The 16,811-nt window shown below is 39.5% G+C and overlaps 1 protein-coding gene across 1 annotated transcript in view; it reads right to left on the bottom strand.

Moving 5' to 3' along the window:
• LOC101486794 (protein kinase C epsilon type) overlaps positions 1 to 16,811 on the bottom strand; it is a 97,882-nt gene that overhangs the window by 79,508 nt on the left and 1,563 nt on the right. The window lies entirely within an intron of this gene.

Genomic DNA, 16,811 nt, shown 5'->3' with positions numbered 1-16,811 from the left:
TAGCTCCACTTAAAGATTTATATTAGAGCTGTTTGGCCTTTATAAACAGCAGGCTGCAGAACACAGCCCTGTACTGAAGGCCTCGAACACACCACATGACAAACATCTTAACTTGTAAATTTACAAGTTGAAAAAAAAACCCCGAATTACTCAAGATGTCTGCATCTGCTCTGGATGAAGAAACTACTATGAGAAATACCCAGAAACATGTGACTTAAGATTTATCTCTGTTTGATCAACAGAAGATGAATGTTAGACATTTTCAACCACATAAAACAGCAGTTTGTCAAATGTCTAGACCCATGCTGACACCATATGAAAATAGGTAACAGGGTATCTATTCTATGTCAGAGTGAACACTGTGGTTATTTTAAAATTAATAGTTTATTTAGTGGGCAGCACGGTGGCACGGTGGTTAGCATTGTTGCTGCACAGCAAGAAGGTTCAATTCCACCATCAGGCCGGGGTCTTTCTGTGTGGAGTTTGCATGTTCTCCCCGTGTCTGCGTGGGCTCCCTCCGGGTACTCCGGCTTCCCCCCACCGTCCAAAGACATGCAGCTTGTGGGGATAGGTTAATTGGATAATCCAAATTGCCACTAGGTGTGAATGTGAGTATGAATGGTTGTCTGTCCCTGTGTGTTAGCCCTGCGACAGACTGGCGACCTGTCCAGGGTGTACCCCGCCTCTCGCCCCATGACAGCTGGGATTGGCTCCTGCGACCCTGAAAAGGATAAGCGGTAGCGAATGGATGGATGGATAGTTTATTTAGATGCCTCTCCTGTTGCACAGAAACAAAAAAGAAGCTAAAATTCAGTTCAGTTCTATTCTATTTATGTAGTGCCATTTCACAAAACCAGTCACTTCAAGGTGATTTATATTGTAAGGTCAACACCCTACTAGACAAAAAACTCCAAGAATCAGATGAGCCACTATAAACAAGCACTCCATCACAGTGGGGGAGGGGGGGGGGGGGCTTTGCTTTTAACACAAAGGGAGTACACACTAGCTTTGGTGGAATCGTAACTGGAAATGGGATACTGGCATACCTTTTATCTGCATCTAATGTAAATCAAATCACAGTTTACACAATAAACATGATGTACTGAAGAAGTCTCGCAAGTAATGACCGAGACCATAATTTCACCACAAATGAGTTTACCAAAGTCATAACTGTAGTAAGCACTAGGGGAGTTTTGTCATGTATATATATCATCTATATATATACAATATATAGGTTGTATATATACAATACAGTCTATGCTGGCCGTCAGAGAGATGGTTTAAGAAGCTTCACTAGTGGCTCCACTTTTCATTTTCACAGGCAATGTCCATCTTTTATGTACTTATATACTGTAATATCAAGTAACAGGTTGATATTATCTGTCGATACTAACTACTTGCCGATCTGACAGTATGGCCATTTGTGATGGCCTACAAATGAAAAATTAAAGACAGGAGAAAGATATTGATATTGTATAGTTAGTCCACCAGACAACATTGAGCAACTTCCCAGCTGATCCGAGCAGAGTCAGGCAGAGCATAAATAAGTAAATAAATAACTATACATAACACACGTTAGGAAAATCTGTTTAAGACTCAAAAAATATTGGTCGATATATCAGATTTTTAAATGACCAAACATTGGTTTCGGTATCATTCTAATGGCGCCTATGCTTTCAGGTAGAGGGATTCATTTTGCTGGATTCAAAAAATGTTGTTGCAAGTTTATAATATATAAGTTAATAAGTTGCTAAACCTTAGGTTTGGCGAAACATCAAGACAAAGGTGTAGTAAATATACTCTTTTTATTTTTCATTTTGCTTTATTTTGTTTTTACAATATCCGCAAATGACTAAGGGGGCAACTGACGAAGAAGTTTGGATACCTCCAAGAATTTGTGGTCTATCTCTGACTACGAGGTTGATTCAAAGATTCAATTATTAATGTCACATGTTGTCAACTGAAGCTTAATGAGCTTCATCTTAACCTAATCACACTGAGATGCATTCCTCTGGCGTAGGGGAGAGAGAAAACTGTCCCAAAGCCTTTACGGTATCACATGAGCTTTAGTCAAGCTGAAGTCATGTGGCTTCATGTATCCTCAAAGAGACCTACAGCTACAAACTCACTGACACTTGTACAGGAACACAGCACAGATAAACACAGAGATACAATCATCTAGGGGAAGTTTCATGAAGGCAAAAACTAATGAGAAGAATCATCTTGCACTTTTACTAAGAATGTCACCTAGATGAAAATTTGCAGTAATTTTCCAGTTATATACTGCATTGTGCATATGTAGGTACATTCCTGTATGGCTGCTTGTGCTTCGAAAGCATGTTAACATTTCCGAAGCTTTTATTGAATCTAGCAAGACACATGATTTATTATTCCCCAGGACATCACGTTGCCTTACTTAAGAAGTCGACCGCTTTGGAAGCCAACAATTTTTAATTTAGGAGACTCAGCTCTAGCCATGATTCACAGCTCAACAACTGTTGTCATATTTTGATTAAACTGATAGTTATATCTAGTTGGTACACCACACTGTAAAAAAAAAAAAAAGTAATATATAAGTATTTTACTGTGTATTTTACAGTTTTGTACAGTTTTTCTAGAATATCATTAAATTTACATAAATAGGCTGTGATTTTACATTTCAAATGTAAAACAACATAAAATCACTGTAAATGTAATAAAACAGAATTTTCTTGTTTTTTAAATATATTTGTCTGTACATATGCATATTTAGATTGTTAAAATACATTCACAAATGTATCATAATTTCACAAATATTTGTCCGTTATTTGACAGATTGAACTGTTAAATTCAAATGTAATGCTATGGAAAAATATATAAAATGATTCTTATAAACTTTTTTTTTACATCAAATAATGTTATTTAGGGCGATCGTGGCTCAAGCGTTGGCAGTTCGTCTTGTAATCGGAAGGTTGCCAGTTCGAGCCCCGGCTCGGACAGTTTCAGTTGTTGTGTCCTTGGGCAAGACGCTTCACCTACCGCCTACTGGTGATGGACAGGGGGGCCCATGGCGCGATATGGCATCCTCGCTTCTGTCAGTCTGGCTCAGGGCAGCTGTGGCTACAACTGTAGCTTGCCTCCACCAACAAGTGAATGAATAGTGGATTTGTAAAGCGCTTTGAGGGTCTCGAAAAGCGCTATATAAATGCAATCCATTATCATTTAAACCAACTGTTAACTGCATATTTCTGTACATTTAAGTATTATTATTCATATTGCCGGATTCATTGACCTTGTTTATAGGTAATTTCATTGTTTAATCACATTAAAATGAAAATAACCGTATTTTTATGAGAAAGTTATTTTCTGTTATTTTACGGTATTATTTTGGCGCCCCAGCTGCCGGAACATTACTGTTTTTTTAGGATTTTTCTTTTTTACAGTGCATCTCTACCTGACTGATCTGCTCTGCTTTTTCTGGGGTGGGGCCACTATCCAGAATACTGAGTTTACACCTAATTATGTGCATTAATAGTTGGATGGCTAGACGTTTACAGACATCTTTGCCCAACTGTTACATAAGAAGCTAAGTGGAAGACCACGAAAAGCAAAAGAAACCGATTACATGTATTTGTGTAATATAGAAGTAGCTGATCACAGCATCATAAGCCACTCAAATCCTTGAGTTTGGCTGAAAGCTTGATAAATGTCCACTCTGTGTTTGTGTGAATGGAACAACAGGGTGTTTTCTCTTCTCTCATCCTGTTTATGAGGAAATGTAGATGGTGCCTTACTAAGTTTAATTCTGTTGTGTGGAGCTCACCGGTGATTTACGTTGCAGACATTCCACAGATGCTTGACCTCTACACTGCAAATTATGATTTACAGACTTCATCAGGCTGTTACATAAGCTCTGCAGTACCTCTGTGTGGTATATATCAAATCTCCAGTTGATTTTCTTCCTTTCCTGTTCTGAGAGCCCATGTTTACATTTCTGTGTTCTGCTAATGTAATGTTAACAATTCAGCAGGTTAGCCACACATAGGTAGCACCATGTTTTAATCCTCCCAGTGCCATCCACAATCCTTTTACTAGTGAACAATCCCCTCGCACTTACTTTTCAGGATCAGATACAGCTGAGCAGCTAACTAGTAATGCTTGCTTTTGTTATGCTTTGGAGATCTACTGCTACTTTAACTAGAAGATGGTTGGGCAGAGAACCGTGCAGAAGCATTCTCTCAGGCTAATGCTGATATCAGTACTTGTGTCCAGACTTGTGAGATGCCTCTTTTCCGCCCCCAAGCTCAGGTGTCACTACAGGTTCTGGCACGTCCTCAGACTTTTGTTCTGTATTTAGCTGTTAGCATTTAGATATGAAAACCCACATTTTAAATGTGGTTTATCATAGCTACACATCCAACTTTTGCAACAAACCAAATTGCTTGAAAGTCACTTAATAGTTTAGCATGACATATATTTAGCACAAATCCTACAACAAATAGACTGTTTTTGTCTTTTGGGGTTGTTTTTTTTTATTATTACTTGGTTATTTTGATTATATGGAAAGATTATGAATGTGTCTGTTTTAGCCTAAAACCATTCTGCAAATAATAGAGCACCGGAAACACACTGGAAAGAGACCAGGAAACGTCATCAGTCGATAGAGAAGAATATGTTATAAATGCTAATAATCCCACGTGTGGCAAGCACAACGATATGGAGAAATTTCACAGTAATTCTTGCTTCAGTTCTTTTCTTGTGAAAAGTGTTTTTATGAAGTGGTGCTGACAGGAACTGCAGGAGAAACAGTAAAGCTTTCATCACAAGTGGCTTATTTCTTCATCATGCATTCCTTACATATCTGTGCCACTGTAATTTACTGTGTTGTAGCGAACACGGACAGCACAGCAGAAAAATGAATGATAACAGAAGCTACGGCGGGGCACCTGGAGAGCCATATTTCTCATCTCCCTCTTCCTTTCTTTCTCTGGGAAGTAAACTTGGACAGTGAAAACAGGAAGTAGGGCCTACCGTGTGACTCCAACACACTGCCCCTATTTTTAGACGCACACACATACATAAACATGCACAGCCCAGCCCCCGTTTCCTTCAGCCCATACAGAGGACACCCCTCTACTACAGCCCACAGGCAAACAGGGTCAAGAAGAGAGCAAGCCTGAGCTCTTCCTCTATTCCCCCTGCATGAGAGTTTACAAAGCCTACGGAAGCCAAACTGCACTGCACTGAAAATGCTGAAGAGGCTTTCAGCAAGACACTTCCAGGTCCAGAACCCATGTAAAACACAGATATGCATGTCATTTCACAGTGTTTACTGAAACTTCTCCAACAGACTGTATTGCATTTTATTGTATAATGGTGTAACTCTGCATTAACATGCAGACAGCCTTATATTTTTGTAGCTGCCTGAGATGGTGCAAGTAAAGGACCATTAACTTTTAAGTGGCTTCATCTTCAGGGATTATCGTTTGATTTAATTTTCTACTGTTGCACCACTGTAGAAAGGCTCACTGTAAAAACTTTAGGTGAATGATTTAATAATAAGACTAGTAAAATTTCTAGATTCTACCAAATAGTCCAGATGTGATTACATGTAGGTCAATGGTTTAACGTGGTCAGAGTACTAACACTGCTCAGTAACAGCAACAGCGGTAAGTAATGCCAGTTTCTGGCAAATACATTGGTATAATTATTAATTTGATCACTATCCTCTGCTAGTTATATCCTTATGCAGATTTGGGTCATTTCCTGCACTTCTGCTATTTTTTAGGTGACACCCTGAAAGTCTGTTCTGACCAATTACACTTTTGAATGTGCAGTTTTCACCACAGACGTGCAAATAAAAACTGCTGAGTGAGCGAGACCCAATGGGCATATCAGAGCACAGGCATACTGGTATGCAGGTATTTTTTTCTCTCTCTCTCACCTTTCATTGTGAATTGTATCCTAGACTGAAGGGGAACTTTAAAAATGAACATCTTTACATTGTGTTCTTCTGTCAGAATTAAGTTGTCATTTCTTTTCTGAAAAAGCGAAAATGAAACACTGCATAAAACAATCAGCCGTTTGTACGCCCATTTGCATTAGCACACTAGGGCAACGCCTTTCTTTAAAATTATACAACATGAAGTAAATTTTACTTTCCACACAGACCTTCCAGTGCACAATTGTTTTTGCATGAAACATTCCTCAGATGACTGAACATAAAGTATATAACTGTTTACAGAAATCACAGGCTGGGGCCTTCATCAACATGAGCCTTGAAGTGTGGCGCACTCGTTAACTCGTCAGTCGGAGCTGAACTTGTTTTCGCCTCGGCAGACTTTTCCTGTGTGTCTCCTCTGTCAGCTCCAGCAGCTGAACCACAGTCGTTTCAACCGCAGACAACCACACAGCAATCTGGCTTTGTCACAGTTGCAATACCACAAAAACAGTGTTAGCGCCACAGCTGGGAACAAGAGAGCTGGGAGACACACCAATGATAGTTACTGGTTGAATAAAAAAATATTTTCCCATTTTAAAAACTTTATCAGTCTGCTTTCATTATCTCCATCCATCCATCGATTCTCTTCCGCTTTTGCTTTTCAGGGTGGGTTGGGTTGGGGGGGGTGCCCGAATCAGCAGATCCCCTAAACCGATGCATCAGTATCAGATTGCAAATGGAAAAAGTTGGATCAGTGCATCCCTGGAAAGTGCAGTCTTAATGAAAATGAACTTGATCTAACCCACATTTTCACAGATAATTTCACAGGTTTCATTTAATTCACCTAGGTAGTTTTTGTACAATCTTACCTCTACCTTAGAAGAAGATGAAGAATATTTGCACATGTTTATTTTCTCTATGTACAACGGTTCTATGGTTAATTCTGTGCTAATCACAAAGAAGCTATCTCAGCATGTTTGAATGATTTATAGTGTTTTTGAACCTGTATTGTTTGCAATGCACACATCCCACGTGAATATACTACAATCACTGTATTCCTGCCTCCTACCCCTCTTAGAGTGATGTGTTCAGCTACACACAGATTACCATAGTCTACCACTGGCACTGGTACTTCATAGACTTTTTTTCATATGTATTCCATGTCCAATAGAATTAGACTCTGCACAGAGTCCATGGATGATAATTGCTAATCAAAAGTGATGCAGGAAAGTATAGAAAATGAGAATAAATTGTAATGCCTTTCATTGCAGTTCTGGCAGCTGCTGGCTAAATCCATATGGCACAGAACCAATGTTAAGAAGATATAGCTCCTGCCAACACTACTCACATCACACCCTTTACACTGCTAACAAATGAGGGAAGGTGGGAGTCTTAGCAGGAGAGAGTGAACAACAGAGAGAGGCCAAATGTTCATGTTTTTTTAACAATTATGTGAAGCATTTTCATTCGAGTGTATCAATGTGAGATGGGCTTTTACAGCAAGTGCGCAGACCACTTAATCTGATGAACCTAACAATGAGAAGAGTTGTGACTAAAACATGACTGTACAAAGCAAATGATATCTGTTCGTGCTCATCAGTTAGCCACTTCCTCCTCTTTCATTACATCAGGTGCCCCCAAAATACATGTGAAACATTACAATTTAAACACAAGGCACAGAAAGAGAGAAAGATCTTTACATGTTCCTGTGCAATCTTAATCTGCAATACCAATGCTCACTGTCTCATATCTCATTTTCCTCCTTCTGTTTTGCAGTACACTACAGTACACCCCCGCCAAGTCGCAGTTCAGAGTTTGTGGCCTCAGCCATTTGCAGATTTTTTCTTAGAACCTAACTAATAAATGTTCATGGAAATATCCTCCACAAATAAATACCCCTGTACTTGGAGGGGGGAGGTTTGAAAGACGGCATCGGCATTTCCGCATCATAAGAGTTTACCATGTGCAGCTATCTCGAGTGTTCTTTGTTCTTCTTAAAACCCTTAAGATGCCGCCCAAATGCATATTTAGGATTTTAACTACTTTTTCTACCACATCTGAAATACACGGTTTAAGGATCTTGCTTTGGCACGTACCACCAACCTAAACACTGTTTTCAACCAAGCCATGGCAAAGATGTCCCCCCGGCAGGACAATAGGAACAAAAACCATGACACAAGCCCAAAGTGTTGAGCCAGCCTTAAAACAGTGCATATCCCAATCCAAGTGAGAGTCTGTGGGATGTTCTAGAATAAAGCTGATCCACAAAGCCTCCATCACGCAATCCACAGTACCCTGAGGTCCTCTGCCAGACACCACAGGTATTTGAAAACAGGAAAAAAGTTAATTGAGTGGGCTGCTGTTCAAACACCATTAGACCCTAACCTCCCATTTCCCAATGTATGGAGAGGTCTGCACAGCTCTACCTCCAACTTTGACCATATCCCTGACTTTCACAAGAAACACTTGCAACTATACTTCTATAACTAGGACTGATATATGTAAGAATATGTTTAGCTGAAAAAGAGAAGTTATGGTTCTAGCATTTCTATCACCAGTGCTATGGTATAGAAAAATGTCTATTCAACCATGGAATCCATAAGAACTTTTATTTTGATGTGCATTTCTAAAATCCTCAACATGAGTTTGACAGCTGCTGCAGTCCTCCCCCTCCATCCCTCAGTCATTTAACCATTCAAAAGCAGACAGCTTCCTTCAACACCCTCTTTGTCTTGCTCTTGACTGCCTCTCTACCTCCCCTCAATCGCTGCCTGTTTGGCAGAAACACCAAACCCTGAATGTCCTTCTCCACACTTCTCTCTTTAATGACAAGTTCCGACAAGGCAGCTGCCTACACACGATTCAGAGGAGAACAGAAATTCCTGACAGATTTAGGAATGCGATCTCCTTTTCATGTCAAACGAACATCAGTTCTTGCACCTTTTTTCTGTTCTCCAGCGTTTTTTTCTCCAGCTTAGCCAAAGCCACATATCAAACTGATATTTGCTGGACTGAAGTAGCGTTAATTCATAAATCATGTTCACCACAGACCAACCAGTGACCAGCCCTGCTAAATCACATCCCACATGTGCTGGATATGCAAGGCAAAGCACAGTTCTCTCATTAATTCTGAAATTATTGAGTTTATTTACAATTTGCCACATACTTTATTACGTCTTGGCAGTTTGGAAACTGGTCAGTACCCAAATGCTGTTACTTCAGCAAGTCAACTGTGAGCTACTGGAGCACTTTGCACAATCCATTACACAACAATTTTCATATCGTTGATTACTGTTCTTCATGCATGCTTGAATAATGAGCTCAAATTTCTGGGACGTGAACTCACTGTTATGACAGAGTGTGTGTGTGTGTGTGCGCGCACTATGTGACCTGCTCGGCAGGTATGACTTTCTCCTGAAGGTGATTATTCACAGAGCTTGTAAAGGCTTGCGGGAATACAGTGACACATTTGGATTTATGCCCAGGTTTTTTTTGTTGTTGTATTAATATTGTTACTTGTCACAACACGGGTATTAGGTTTCAGTTCACATGCTTTTGTCAAATGAAATATCTGCTGATTTTTTGATTTCCAGGCACAGTGGATACTGTATCACCATTAGACAAAGACAACACACCAGTGTCTCCAAAACCTCTTTCGTTTACTGCAGAACTATTTTGCGTCATGGGATAAGATCTTGCCAAAGGATAAAACTGTCCAAAAACCTTAACTCTCTGACGTTCCTTTGCCATGAATGAAAAGGCTATTGTATGTGCTGCAAGTGGGGAACTGTGTGGATTATTTAATGGAGTTCATAAAATTCATAAAAGATTAAAGGAGAAAGCATTATCAGATATGAAGAGACAACAAAAGTGTGTGAAAGCAGAAGCCACAGACATAGACAGGGGAGGACAGTAAAGCATTCAGGTGGGACATTGTGGGACAGTTCAATGTGTTCTCGTCCCAGGGTTTCAAATACATCCATTCTGTCACATACTGCTGGCATTACAGAAATACACGCAGGGTTACCTTTGGTGTTGGTGCTGTGATGCACCGACTGCGGCAATACTGGTCTAATGTTTTAAAGAACAGTGGACCCTGGATTGAGTCCCAGGTGGGGGCTTTGTTTTCTGCACTTTTTTCCAATTTCTTTTCACTCATGTGTTTGTGTTTGTTGGTAAAGTTTAATAAGGTTTGTTTTAGCATGCAACACTCCACGATATTAACCCTACACACTGCAAAATGATGCTTATGGCCACTGACTGCATCTAAATCAGGGGTCTTGAACGCCAGGCCTCGAGGGCCGGTGTCCTGCACGTTTTAGATCTCACCATGGGTCAACACACCCAAATCAAATGATTAGTTCATTACCAGGCCTCTGAAGAACTTCAAGACATGTTGAGGAGGTAATTTAGCCATTTAAATCAGATGTGTTGGATCAAGGACACATCTAAAACCTGCAGGACACTGGCCCTCGATGCCTGGAGTTCGAGACAACTGATCTAAATGAAAAGCTGTGGTAAGTCTACTGACTCTGAATGCGCCTGAGTGACTTTTATGTGGCAAAGAAATAATTTTAACTCAATATCTTGATGAATTACTGGATAACACAATAACTGCTGAGTTTAGATAGAAAGCAGCCTGGGTTTTGTTTTGTTTTCTCTGTGCCTGTGGTTACTGGCTACTGACAAGTGGCAAGGCACCATCTGATATGTGTATCAGTCTGATCCTGACCCAAAAGATTTCCCTCACCAACAATCAATGGGGCGGTCTATTCAGTTCTTTTAATTTATAAAGCGTGGATAGCCATGTTTAAGTTGAGCCGTTTGTCACCTTACACACAAAACAGACACTCACAGTCTCTTTATCATGCTGACGGATTCAGTTTCCTAATTTAACACTGATATTCATTCATTATTCTCATCATTTCTTTTAAATTAAAGATGTGTTTGAGTCCTATGGCCTATTTTTCATTGTCCCAAAATTTTTATATTAATTTCCATCCTCTATACAGCTACCACTGTTAGGCTTTTGCTCACTCTGAAATCACATATTTATTTTCTTGTCTGGTGTTTAAGCAATCCACACAACATTTTATTTCATCTCCTGTTTTCAAACCTACACTCCCTGAATCAGCAGCAAATTTCAAAAAAATGTAAGATGAATTAGTCTTGTATTCATTAGTATAAAGAGTAATTAAACTTGGAGAGATACCATCAGTCTCCCACCCCCATGGGGCCCCGGTGTTGGTAATACTAGCAGATGACACTGCAGCACTTACTCTAACACACTTTGGTCATCTAAACATAAAATGATGAGAACCATGTAGCTCCAGAAACAAAGCACAGACTGCATTTGTATGACACTCGGGGGAAAAGTAAGAAGTTGTGTTTCATGATTGATGACGTATGATACAAAAACAATCTGCTGACTAACAGTAAGTACTCTGCCTGAGTTCCTGGAAGACATGTTTGGGTGTCACAGACAGGTGGCACGGCTCTCCTGAAAAATACTGTGTATAATAAAACATCACTGTGAGGCAAACAATGTGCACATTGTGATTTGTGGTAATGTTCTTCTGACTTTCTAAGCAGTCTGAGTATCATTCTCCTAAAAAGATCTCATACTTCTTCAAGTCTGTCATATGCCGAAGAATAAAATAATAAGGTTCTTTTTTGTGTGGGAACTTACACAAATCTGTAACCGAGCCTGAGCCCAGAAATAACAAATAAATCACTCTTTGGTATAAGAGGGACTGTTTTAGTCTGGAGCAAAGTTAGTCTCCATCAACCTAACGATGAAATTTAGTTAAGGTTCCACTACTGATTTCACAGTCTAATATTATTATGGATGCATGTTATGCCATATTCTTGATATTTAAATAGATTTATTGTTTCCCTGTATGCATGATTGAAGAAATATTTGGAAAGATGTTACGGCCCTAGCGTAACGTAACAAAAGAACAAGTGGAAAAAAATTTATTCATTGACTTCGCACCAGATGCAGTCACACTGAACAAATCTCGTAGTTCATAATATAATACAACATGACACAAAAAGATGTGGTACCATGTAATGCGATACGATACAATCCAATGGAATAAGATTGGATCAACAGACATGCAGGGTTGCTAGTTGGTACATGATACAGGACATGTTGGTTTACACAAGAGTTTTCTTTACAAGTTTCCTCTTTCTCACCACAATAAGAAACAACACATGGCCTCAGCTAATCAACTCACTGATTGGTGATTACTTCAGACTTGTATTGATTTCAGCCATAAGGGCAGCGCTAAGTGTTGGAAGTGAGAAAGAAATCCAGTCCAAGAAAATCATGTTTTGTTATTCTGGAATTATTTGATGTGAAGAATTGGTTTGAAGCTACTATAGTAAACATCAACTTTCTGAGCCTTTGCAATTCCTCTGCTTAAAGGATAAAAACACTCCACAACAGACTTATAGCTTACGTTAGCATTACTCATGAGGAAATTACACAGTCTTAGTTCCCACACGCTGTTATCTAGTTCTTCTTTGTCTAAGCTGACATAACTCTTGATGTAGCTTAAGTTGAGACATGTTCGCCCGTGGGAGTGCCTTAAAACAAGTGCAAACACAAGGTGCAAGACTCAGAGGATCAAGATGAAAAATTCCTGTCATGCTGATGAATGAAAATGGATCAGGCTGACAGCCGTATAGCACCTTTTGACTTAAAAAGCACTACTGCAGTTCAAGAAGATTACTATTTTCATGTGTAGTAATTTATATTTAGAGGTATACCTCTGCGATCTTTCTTGCCCTTTACTTGCATACATGGAGCTGGAGGCTGGAAAAAAGCAGCAAGACTAGCACAAATCACAAGTGACCGTACTGGAACGAGAAGGCATAGCGCTAGGTTACCAGCTAATGCTAGCAAACACTTTTAGTAAGTACCATTCATAAACTGTACAATGCACAGACACTAATAAAATATCACTCATCAAAAAACTGAAGGACAAACTTCTTGGATTAGCTGTGCCTCACATGTTTTTTGCAAGATAATTCATTATAAGGCTACAACGGAACGAAAGCACAAACGGTTCTAGTTTAGCAGCTAAAGTTATCAACAGTGGCCATACTGTTGGTTAACATGCGTTTTGATGCTGAAAAGTTGGGCATTTTCACATGAAAGGTCTGATTTGCCTTCAGGAGTCAGCCTTGAGTGGCTACAAGAGGAAACACACTTTTTTGGCTTCATTTTTGAGCTCTGGAGGTTGCCACTTGCAGGCTAGAGTAGCTTCAATAGTGTACCTTAAATGAGATTTGTCAATATGATGCTTTACTTTTTGCTTGATATAACAACTTAAGAAGGTTTAACAAAGACCTGAACTCGATAAAGTACTCTGTGTTTCATAATAACTAGCAGAAAGTTTCAACAGGCACATTGTGTAATACTACTACTTAATTTAACTGAATTTTATCTAACTTGAGTTACTAGTGAGTAGTGAGGAGAAAAGTCATAACAGCATCCCTGTTTGATTATTCCCTACATTCTACAACATTAAGGGCAATTAAATGTTTTTAATATAGCACCAGATTACAACAACAGTCATCTCCAGCTGCTTTATATTTTAGGCAAGAGAACTCCAACAATCCGATAATTCCTATGAACAAGCACTTGGCCATGGTTAATAGGTAGAACTCAGTTTTAACAGAAAGAGACCTTCAGCAGAACAAGGCTGTGTGATGAGCAGCCATCTGCCACGACCGGCTGTGGGATGAGAGGAAAGTGAAGACAGAAACAGAGGAGCGCAGAGAGACTGAACAACAAACAAGCGAGCAGAAATAAATGTAATGATATGAAATAGTGTAAGTCCACCGGCAGCACATGTGATACAGCTCAGAAATATTTAAACCCATCAGAAGATTCACTGAGAGTCTCGTATTCCGAGTCCTTCTGTCAAGAACTTAATCTTAACACATGAGACTTCACACTCCCCCACAGAACAACCTTCTCTGTCCTACAGTGCAACATTCTGTAAAGGTTTCCATCCACTGCTTTCTCTCTTCCTGTCCTTCTCCCAGCTCTCTCTCACTGTGTCTAATGGACCTGATGGCCTCATCAATAATACAATCAACCAACTATTTGCTTCAGCGGCTTCAGACAACAATGGACGGCTCCCCAATGCTTCTGTGAATGTGTGCATGAGTGTCATGCATTTGGCCTAACTGCATCCACTCTTTGTAGCTCTGTTGTAGGTCACTGGTTCATCTAACAAGAGCACAACAAAGGCAACAGGATCTATATTGTGTGTGTAGCGAACCCTGTTGTGCATCTGCTAAACTTAGCTGCAGGACAGCAGAGTTTGGGTTGCAGAGATCCTGTAGTGTACAACAAAAGTGTGATCATCTTTGCACAGTTTATAAAGATGCGATCTGTGGTCTTTCCAGTAGATGTATCAATATACTGTATATCTGTATGTGAGAGTTGGATGAAACACCAACAGTGACCATGTTTGGAGTCGCTTCTGCTCACAAGTCCCTGCATCCCAGCATTTTGTCTTTAACCACCTTTCAGCTGCTCTTAGTGTTATGTGGCTAGCTGCTGAAGACAGTCAAGTTAGCTAGAGGAGCATGTAACAGAAGCAGAGCCAGACATTTCCCTTGGTTTGGTTCTCTGCACAGAAAACATGACTTCATATGAATCAGCATATTGTTCCATGTCTGCTGGATGTGTAAATAAGCAACTGTTCGCTAACACAGCATAACAATTTAATAACACACTATGTCACTTTCCCACTTGTTCATTTTAGAGGAACAAATAAACTAAGAGTCAAGGAAACTGATGTACCAGCTCATGGTAAGAACATGAGCTTCTACAATATAAATGCTGTTATAAATAGAAATATTTGTTTGTACTTTTGAATGTTTGAATGAGCTAGTGTCATGCTAAACTCTTATGCCCCATGTCATCTGCTCTGTTCAGTTGACTTGCAGGTTGAGATCTGCTCAATCCAACTTTGTTTACCTAGTTCACAGCAACAGTCATTTCAAGATCTCAAAGATACGCACAAGGTGTCCCATCGCTGCATTAGGAAATAGTGAAAAGGGTTTCATATTCCCAACTCGTCCTATACGGAGGCTTGCAAAGGACCATCTGGAATCACATTATAAGTCATTTAATGTACATCATCAGTGGTGAGAAGGTGAGTTTAAAATTTTAACCCAAGCACTGCTCTTCTTCTTTCACCATGTCTTTCTTCAACACGCTAAAATGCAAACCACAGTCTCTGCAGCAAAAACCTCCGAGGCTAAAAAAGAAAGTTTCTTTTAATGGCCACTTGAAGCTAGCTACAGAAGTCCTCACATGTTAAAATGTCCTAAATTAAAGCAGAACTAAATATTTTACATTCTGTTATGATAAATAGTTATGGGTTTCTTTGGGTGATGAGAATTTTGTATAATTCATCCACCTGGATACTGGTGCAGCCTAGACCTAGGAACATGGCTGCTTTGATTGACAGGTGTGCCCACACAAGGCTCTGTGGCCAGCAGCCGTCTGCTGAGCCTAACCTCCACTAACTGAAGTCACTGAAACTGACTTACTGGTACTGATGCCTTTGGAGTGAAATTATCTTAAAAATAATACTACCCAAAATAAAAAACTGTGTTTAGGTTTTTGTGAGTCAAACTTTTGTACTTTATTTTTAGGTTACTTAGCATTAATTACCCTGTCTGTACGTTGCACTTGTACAGTTTATAGATGCAGCTCGCAGACCTGGGCTAATAATTTAGCGCTCCACCAGCTCATCATTTCCGGATCCAAAAAAGCAGCATGTGGGTTTAGGAAACACTAACGCTGAGAGTTCAAAAGAGAGAGTCTGAAATCAATCTTTGACCATCTTTTATATACAGTCTATGGTCTTAATCTACTGCCACCTCTCCATTTTCCAAACGCAGCCTTTGTAGCTTTTTAAGACATCAGTTCTCTCTCTTCATCCACTAATGCTGCAGCACGTGCGCCAAGCACCATACAATAGGACACCGTGATGCATCTTGTGATGCCAGCTCCATGTGGCAGTATTTAACACACTGGGGTGGGGATCTTTCCCATAACTTTTCCATCTGAAAAAGCCAGTTGGAAAAGTTACTTTTTTTTCTTGGCATCCACACTTTACAGCTATCATTCGCTGCAAGTAGATGTTTGCTTTCAATTGTGAACATGTCTAAAAGGGCAGGGCTTGAACTTGAAATCGAGATGATGAGCAAATGATCTTCACTTAATCTATTAGTTGACTCCCACTTGTTCTGAATATGAATCATTTATCAAGTTAAAAGCAATTAATCATTTATCAAGATAACACACTAAATACTGAGCGGTCAAAGCTTCTCAGGCATCAGGATGTCAAACCCTAAAACGATGCACGTTTATGGTGGGTCATTTTGGTTAACTGCACTTTGCTTTTGAAAAATGCACTCACTAGTTATTCATCTCTGCCTCTCTTCCACACTGCATCTTTTATTTTACTTATTTATTTATCTATTTATTTGTCCTGTCTCAAAGGGGGGTGTTGGGGTTTTCTCTCATTTATTGTGGAGCAGCCACATAAAAAACATTTTTCATCGCGGGCACATACAGCTCACGTTGATATCATGTTCCAGACAAAGGACTGATAAAAATCAAATTTCTGTTAGTGTAAAGAAGTTTAACTAAAAATGTAATCAATTAGGTATCTTAATATAAGACAAAAAGTGCAATTTTAACAGTATGTCTCAGTTTTTCTACATGATAAAAAAAAATGCTGCTGTAGTAAATGAAAGGAATCTGTGAGTGTGACTCTTTGGGATTCAATTTGGTGTATTGTAAATGGCCCGAGGGGAAGTCTTTAACAGTAGGAAAAGCTGTAAAACTTGTTAA

The sequence above is a fragment of the Maylandia zebra genome, linkage group LG13 (genome assembly GCF_041146795.1).
Source record: "Maylandia zebra isolate NMK-2024a linkage group LG13, Mzebra_GT3a, whole genome shotgun sequence".
Taxonomy (NCBI): Eukaryota; Metazoa; Chordata; class Actinopteri; order Cichliformes; family Cichlidae; genus Maylandia; species Maylandia zebra.
The sequence above is the reverse complement of the archived record's forward strand: the minus strand, read 5'-3'. Positions and strand labels throughout refer to the sequence as shown.